Below are 9,218 nucleotides of genomic sequence, written 5' to 3'. Positions count from 1 at the left end.
ACTTCAAAAAGAATGTATTAAAAGTTAAGGCTGACGTTACAAAAGAGCAAAATAATTGTCTCTTTGTTCAGCGGACGCAGGCCAACGTGGAACTAAGCGTTAGGGCTTTACGATCCACGGTACACAGAGATTTCAAAGAAAAAATATACATATATGTATATATTTGTGTAACAGAATGTCTCAGTTACAGATGTATAACTGAAATAGGTATTTATTTAGCTGGTCATTGAGACTGTCTGCTCTCTATTTTTATTTCAACTGATTTAACGGCTTAGCCACACTCCTTTATCCGAAGATTTACTTCTCCAGACTTCAGCACTTTGTACCCAGCGTCCTGAAATCTGGACATTGTCCACAGTTATCTGGACTTTTAGGTCTGTGAGAGCCCGAGAGGGTGATAGGATCGTTCACCAAGGTTGATGATCATGCAGCTGAGCACTCCTGAACTCTTCATTGCTTCTATTTATTTTCCGCATATTTTTTTCATTTTAATTCAAAGAAATGTTTTTAATTTCTCTTTTTTTGCAGTCTCTTGTATATTTTGATTTTTAAGTTGCTTAATGGGTCCCCAGAGAAGTAAAGAAAATTAAGGGAAAGCTGGAGAAATACTGGAGAAATACTGGAGAAATCAGTGGGCATCAGTAAACATCAATATTTTGTTTGGTAAAAGAAAAAAAAAATCTTTAAATAGTATAAAGAAGCCTTAATGGTATCTATAGAGACATTTTAGAGTGAACTTTGAGTGTCTATGTTTTTCCCCACAATGGAAATGGCACGTTCAGTATTTCAAGACTCACTTTAAGGAGAGATTTTGGGAAACAGCTCGTGTTCGGATATCGACTCTCAACAAATATATCATGGTAGCCTGTACTGCACATTTCCCAAGCAGTTAATGACACAGCCTTGTACCTCGAAGACTCCCTCTCCTTCTGCAGTACCCGTGATAAAGGTACTTACTTTAAATGACTCTATTATTGAGTTAAATACTTTAAGCTGCTTTGGATAAAATGAAATCCAAACCTCTGCATTTTGTAAAAGTTTGGATGTTTCCATTACGGATGCTGTAGGTTCTCACTGATGTTTATGCCCTCAGAATGATAAGTAGTGCTGGACCCCCTTAATGGACCATTATGTATGATCACAGTAATTGTCACGTCTGGAAAACGGAGGCATCAGAAATCCAGTCACAACCTGACCAACAAAGTTTTTCCTACGCCTCTTAATTATGCCTGCCGCTGTATTAATGGCCGAGTCCAGACAGGCAGCACACACGCATACTGATGAAGGAAAATAAAACATTTTTTTGGAGAAAATTTACATTTGTTCATTTGAGTGACACTTATCCAGGAGAACTGGACAGGTTCGCGGTCTCACTGTATACAGCCGGTGTTCGCTGAAGCAGTCAGGCTCACATTATGTTCATAATGGCCTGTATAATAAAACTTGTCCCTCCTGTGGACACTGAACTGTCACCTTCTGGTTTCAAGTAAAAGCCCATAAAAGTTACGGTAAAGATGAAGATGGCTGGTCGGTATGCAAGGTGGGGAGACACTTAGAAAGCAGTGCCGTCACTCCAAAGTTTGACCGACTGTGATGATTTTCAGCTCTGACAGCGAGCAGACAGGCACCGTACCTCAAATGTCCGCACCATGAAATATGTATCATGATAATGACACGCTGTGGCATTGATGAAATGATGGAGTATTTGTGGCCAAGCGCCCCTGTGTCAGGTGACACGAGCCTCCGGCCGTGGGTTTGGTGTGCTGGGGGACACAACGCAGTGCCCTTTGGACTGGGGGAATGTGGACATCACAGTGAAAATGTGCATTTCACTGCAGTGCATAAAGTGAAAGGCTGCAAACTGAAATCGTCCTTCCTCACAACCGTTGCCAATAAGCACTTGTCCAATACAAATTTGCGGTTTTTCCAGAGTCTATCCCTGAAGCATAGGGTGTGAGACCAGGTACATCCCAGACTGGACACTAGTTGGCAACCCCACAAACACACACACACACACACACACACACACACACACACACAAATACACAAAAAGGGCAATTGAAAGCCACCAGTTCACCTAAAACACATGTGTTTAGACTGTGGGAGGAAACCAGAGCACCTGGAGGACACCCACACGAACATTAGGAGAACATGCAAACTCCACACAGACTGAGCTTATTCAAATCCACATCTCATGAGCTGTACCACCATGCTACCCCTGACGGAAAACTGCTGGTGCAAAACAATAAACATCATTTGTTGATATTTTCAGTATAAAAAAAAAAATATGGCAGTTATGCCATTCTCATATGGAACTTGTATTTTCCTCTTGATATTTCGCATCACTTTATTTCTACAGGTGTGACAAATTTCAGTGTAATTGTTAAAAAATGTGATTTTAAGAGGACACTTCTGGTGCAGCAGGTACAGCAGGGTGAGCACCTTGATCAAGGGTACTTCAGCGGATAGGGCTCAAACCAGTTCTAAGCACTACGCCACCTGCTGTCCCAAATGCAGACAGCACCTCCTGCAATTCGCTGTTCAACAACAGCTTGTCCAAAGTGGGGTCGCAGCGAACTAAAGCCTAACCCAGCAACACAGGGCGTAAGGCTGGAGGGGGAGGGGACACACCCAGGACGGGACGCCAGTCCGTCGCAAGGCACCCCAAGTGGGACTAGAACCCCAGACCCACCACATAGCAGGACCAAGACCTGGCCAAGTGTTCAAAGCCTGTTCTGGTCAGAACTTCTCTGAAGGCTTAGAAACAATGACACTGATGATAAGACCAGGAATATTTCCTGGTGAAGTCTTTGCACAAAAAAATCCAAATGTGTTTATGTTCCTGCTCTGATATCAAAGCGCTGAAATGTTTGCTGAGCATTTGTGCTTAAAAACGGAGTGGGTGACCAAAGAGGGGCTGATGGGGCGAATCCCACTTGTACTCTGCTCTTTCAAAGGCAGTGGGAGTTGTACGAAAGCGAATCGTATCACTTCGGGTGGGGGTGGGGCAGCATCCAGTGATGAAGATGCATCGTTCTGTGTATCATCTGCATCAGACATTAGCGTGCGCGAATTGCTGGCAAGGGGAGAAATTGCATTACCGCGGTATGACGGATGGCGAAAGAGCGGGCTGCGTCGGAGCCTAAATGGTTCGCTGTTTCTCGACCTTCTTAAGTAGCCAAATCTTTATTGAATGTTGGGCCACTGGGACACTTTAGCCTTTGAGAAGGTTGTTCTAGTTACTATTGCTTTGGTGGGTAAAACCCGCAAGGACGTTCTTTTAACTTGTTTTGACTCCGACTGTTGTTCTTTATTTGATTTGGGCCCACTGGGGAGAAAGCTAATTTAAACATGTCTGCAGTGGCTTTCGTTCTGCACTTTTTAACTTGACAAATGCAGGCAGGTGATCTTTAAACTATCCCCCTTACCCTTGTAAGGCAGACACTTCAGATTTGACCCAGAGTGCTTTTTTTTCCCACACTAAATGTTGCAAGGTACGTTTTTCTGGGCACCGGACGCCTCCTCTGAGTGCATTGCCTGGACCAGCGAGGGGGAAAGACAGATGTTAAATACCAGGAATTTACACTAACATGTTCTTTGGAATGCTGATTTGCTCCATTTATGTTTTTAATACACATCCTCATGATTAGTAAACAACACAACTATTGCACCATTTAGTCTGCTTCGCTTTCCATGCAAGAAGATTTTACAGTATTGTTTTGAAGCTATTATTATTGTATTATTAATTCATTGCTTAGCTGACACTTTTATCTCAGCAGCTTCAAGTATCTGACCCATTCATACAGCTGTGAAATTTTCTATCTATCTATCTATCTATCTGTTGAATGATTTTTCAATGTAATGATGATTGATTTAATGATGTGATTAGATACAGAAAATTGTGTCACTGTGTCACAAAGTCTTGAAACAGTAGAAGTCTGATGTTTGGAAAGGACTTATATTTTCTGTACATTTAGTCATTATTATGGTAGATGGTTATGACTCGTGTGGTTTTTATATACAGTATGAAAGAATTTTCTGGCTGGGTTGCATAACCTTCAGGCCATATTACAGTGCTTTTACTACATACATACTTTTCAGACTTGCTGTCATAAACAATAATTATTCCATTTCTTTTCCATGAATGTCTCAGATACACATGTACTACATGTCCGAGCCCATCCTTACTGCCTGAGTAAAGTCTTTTCAGGCCTTTTTCAAATACAACAAAAAGTTTTTCAATAGTTATTTGAATTAAATCTACTACTGCTACTGAATCTAACTTCCATATTTATTTTAAAACAATTAAAAAGGGTATATAAATCATTAACATAATTAACAGTCGCAGTCTCCAATGCAGTATGTACCTCTAGGTCAGTGAATGAAAAAGATTTTTTGATTGTAATGAACGTCCGCACAGCTAGTACGGCTGTAGTAATAGCAGTTGTCCACAGGATGGCACTGTTCAGCTGTGAAAGACCATCCACGTCCTCAAGCAGCGAGGACCTTAGTGGGTTCAAGGTTTCATGAAGAAACAGCTTGGATTTGTTCTACAGCTCAACAACAAAAACTATAAAAACCAGTTAGGCTACTGGGAGGGAAAAAAAAAAAAAAAAAAAAAAACAATCATTATGTCCCAAATTAAAGGCACAAATTCCTTAAACGTGCATTTGGTTTTTGTTCAATTAATCTAATGAAGAAAAAAGGAAATTATAAATGCATTACAAGGATGAGCTGGATAAATATTAGTTCTTTGATATGTGTTCTTTGATTTCCAGTTACAGTTTATTCCAATATATAAGCGATGCATGATTATGTATTTTTACCAAAATCCTAACGGGCCTCTTTACTGCATGACAGACGAATTGCATTCATCATTTGTAATGGCTTGCTGGACTTTATGGTTACACTGCATCTGCAAAGCAATGCAGCTATAAATGGCAGCATATACTGAAAAACAAATATAACTATTTATTATACCAGTATTAAATCAAATTTGTACAGGAGCGGGCCGTGGGTTGCATTAGATGTATTTTTTTATACGCAGGCATACATTTTCTGAGCGCTCAGACCGAGAGCGCAGGCTCAGCCCTGCCTGGTGTGTGTACAAAAACATCTTGACCCTCAGTTGTTGGGGGTCACAGCCAAGTATAGCTATTATAATGCACTGTAAGAGCAGTGTACGGCAATAACATGTTCCAGACCCTTGAAATGGTCTGCAGGTCAAGTACTCTTGAGTCCTTCCGCTCTCTGTCGACAGTGGCTTCGCGGAGACACAGGCCACGAGCAAACAGAGCGCTGGAGAAGCTCAATAAGACGTCACTAATGAAATAGGCGTGCGTTTACTTGTGTGCAATTATGCTGCTGTGCGTCCTTTGTAAATACACTTTATACACATATTCACTGCTATACTTTATTATATGGGACAGTAGGTGTCATAGTGGTTAGAGCTGTCACCTTGCTGTCCAAGGGCTCAGATCCCGACTAAAAATACCCTTAATCATTTCTCTTACCCTAAATCGATAAATTGAAAATTATGTACCTGCATAAAAGGATGAATAGCATCAAGAGGCTTATTATATAAGGCAACATATTTTTAATAATCTGAGAAAAGCTTCAGCTGAATGAATAAAATTTAATACTACAGGAACCCGCTGTGACCGGCGCAGGGCAGTTGTTGATATGAAGGGGATGGATGAATATTCGTACTAAGGAATACATGCCGAATGTGTGCAATTGCAATATAATGATCCTACACAATAATATGGTGATAACTTTTGAAAATTTTAAACAAATGATCTATTTTGCTGATCTGGGCAGTGTGCTGCACAGAGATTCGGGATCTTAGCATGGAATTTTTCTAAGTGACAAGAAAATAATAAAAAATAACAACAAAAACAACGATCAAAACGTAGTCATGTTTTGGAGGGAAAGTGAAGAAGTGGAACAGCTGTAGAGCTAATGCGGGACTTCGACAGCAACTTGCCAGCGGGGACCTGTCTGTGCATCATCTGTACCAGAGGATTGCGCGTATAAAGGCACGCTGGGCGGAAAAGCGCTCCACATTAATCTCGACAGTGTGTGAACGCGCTGCTCCTTTTGTAGGGCTGCGCAATTCAAAACGAACGCAATCAAAATGCGCTTCTGATAAGAGGTATACATCTAATTTCTCTGGCGGCACTTGGCGCCGCTCACCACTTCCATTATTCCGAACTTGCGAGTCTTCTTGTGAGGAGAATGCTTTTATACTCTGTGATCAAAAACATGGGGGTGGGGGGTGGATGCAGAAAGGAGTCAACATAAAATATAAATGAACACGCCCAGATCTGTGTGAAGGCCTCGCAAAAAAAGTGTCCTTTGTTAGGAACAATCAGGGATTGCTCAAATGCGATTTGCTAGAGGGACAGCACAGTCGTCGAGGGGCGGGCTGGCGGGGTACGCGTGGGGATTCGCATTGGCTTTTTTGCCAAATTAGCGTTTTTACAAGATAAGCCAAAGTTGTGGAATTTTGGTATATGAACTTACACTCCTGTGTGAACTCAAGTGCAGAAGGCACATGTTTTGATGTACATAGGTAGTACCAAACCAATTGTACCCCCAGTTGACCATCCTCCATGTCGGAGAAGTTCCCACCGAAAATCAAGACCTAACTAGCTACCTATCAAGACCTACCTTTTAGAACATCTTTCACTCGGGTTCGAAAGGCTGAGTTGAGGCTATGTGTCTCAAGTAGAGAAGTGAGGAGATCTCCAGGGGTAATTGCGCGAGGCTGGGGGGGATTGGATGAAATGGAGGGTGGTTGTCTCCTGTACCTTTGGGGGAAGCAGTGTACCCCCCCTTCAGGGAACCACATAATCCCTGGTGACCCCCCTTCCCCTCCACCCCCAGTTCAACCCCCCTTTTGTGTGCAACCCAATGGCTGGCATCTGCTTAGCTTTTCAGAGCTCAGCACACCTGAGGTCCATACTCTGCGCACACAGACACAGACTCACACACACACACACACACACACGGGTAACTGCAAATTCAAGGCCTGCTTCTCATAAAGCATTTGGAACTATGGCATTCATTTCATAATGCACCTATCATCATATTATTGCATTACTATTCATCCACAAGTTCGCTGTAGATTCAAGGACTCTTTGGCAAGCATCCAATTTGAGCGAGAGACTAAAAGAAATAATCTTTTCTTCCTCTCATGAAAATGTGAAAATTATAAGGTTGATTTCACATCCTTTTTAATAGGTTATGTTCTCAGAGAATTAAGTTACAAAAGGCAGTAAAATGTAAAATGCATTTAAGAAAGTTGGGATAGTAATTATTTTTTAAAATTGCATGTCCATCATTTTGTTCTGAATTTTAAACGTTTTTTTTCAAACTCTTCTAGAATGAAATCACTTGGCATAGTGGCGACATTTAAATCCCATCTTTTGCTATGGTAACTTGATTTGACTGATACAGTAAGAATTACCCAGCTGGGTGAATCAGAGTAAGCAGATCAACACTGTACAGTATGTTGCCTTAGAATAAAGTGTCCGCTAAATGAAGGAAAGTGATTATCAACTCCATGGTCAGGTTTCAAACCCTCCTCAAAAAGTGGTATCAGTGAAAAGGGGCCTCGCTGATTTGGACAGATACAGGAGCTGGACTTGTCAGAAACAAGGAAAAAGAAAGTTTTGCTTGAACCCAGGAGGATGAATTATTGATAGAGTTCTTAGTTACAACTGGTCCTTTGCTTTTCAGAGGAGTTGTCTCCAAAAGGCAAGACTTGCAGATGTACACGCACGCACGCACGCACGCACGCACGCACGCACGCACGCACGCACGCACGCACGCATGCACACATGCCATCTTAATGCCTGCAGTCTGTGAAGCCAGGAAATCAACAGTGCAGTAATGAGGGATGTTGAAAATGATGCCCACCTTTGTGTGCCGTGGGGCCGTTGGGGTTCGCCGGAAAGATGGCGCGTGCTGATGGGTTGATTTCCCTAGTTTGGGTCTAACAGCAGGAGAGGTGCTATTGTTGTCTTTTTTTTCTCTTCCCCTCATCATGCTAATTAGAAAGAGCCACAAGCGGGTATGCGACGTAGCGGGGGACACCTTTCGTATCGGGGTAGGCTTTGGACACCCGTAGGTCCGAGCGCACTGGCTAGCCGTGATCATCAGTCGAGTAACCCCCCCCCGCTTCACGGCCCGGCCTCACACCCCGCATGCTGGCACGGCCCATGCTTTGCCTCGTCCCTCTTAACCCCCACCCCCTTCCCCTGTCCCAAGTCAGGTTCTGGTTTTTGTTTTTTGTTATTTGTTTGATCAAGGCCGGCTTCCGGGCGGTCAAAGCGAGCAGCGGGCCCGAGCGGTGCCGGTCGGACCAATTCGACCGCCGGGAGGCCGGGCCGCAAGCCCATCTCCGCCCTGCCCCCGCTCTCCAGCACAGCTTCAAGGCGGCACTGGCCGCCGACTCGCCCGTTTAATTAGGAGCGGGAACGGTAATATCCCACCTCAAAACGAAACAAGAAAAATCTTCGTGGTGGGGGTGTGCGGTGGGTGGGAGAGGCCTGTGTGTGTCACGGTGCGCAGGGGGGAAAATATGCACCGCAAATTAGACCAAATAAGCCGGATTATTGGAAGTGGTTGTGATGAAATGCTACATTTTGGAGTTAATTATCGAGATCTTTTATCTTCCAACCAGCTGGGCATTTTCTTTTTCTTTCCTATATTTATTCATATGTATATCTTTTGCACACGGGAGAAGCCTTATGGTTGATGTGAGGATATCCGTCCCTTGCTCACCTCTTTTATTTCCAGGACGGGTACAAGCCACAATTCGCTCACGCAGTTTCCTTCGCTCTTTCCAAATTGATGTTGCGCCAGTAATGAACCTCTTTAGTCCAGTGATGACGAGGGACCCCGTATCGGCGGGAAGGCATGGGGCCATTTGCCATGGTTGCATTTAAAAGATTGTTTTGTCTTTGTTCAGGTTCTTCAAAAAGCCTGTTTAAAGTTCTATCTATCTATCTATCTATCTATCTATCTATCTATCTATCTATCACCGCTGATCAAAATCCAGTTCCACCTCAACCATCAGAAGCCATCATTTAAGCGTTAATAATAGTCTGTAAGCTATGATGCTGAATGGGAATGTTTTGAGGATGTGCTGATATAATCAGAGACGTGTGGTATTAGTCTAATAACGCTGATGCAGCTGGGTGCCAGGCGGA

The sequence above is a fragment of the Scleropages formosus genome, chromosome 24 (assembly GCF_900964775.1).
Source record: "Scleropages formosus chromosome 24, fSclFor1.1, whole genome shotgun sequence".
Lineage (NCBI taxonomy): Eukaryota > Metazoa > Chordata > Actinopteri > Osteoglossiformes > Osteoglossidae > Scleropages > Scleropages formosus.
The sequence above is the reverse complement of the archived record's forward strand: the minus strand, read 5'-3'. Positions refer to the sequence as shown.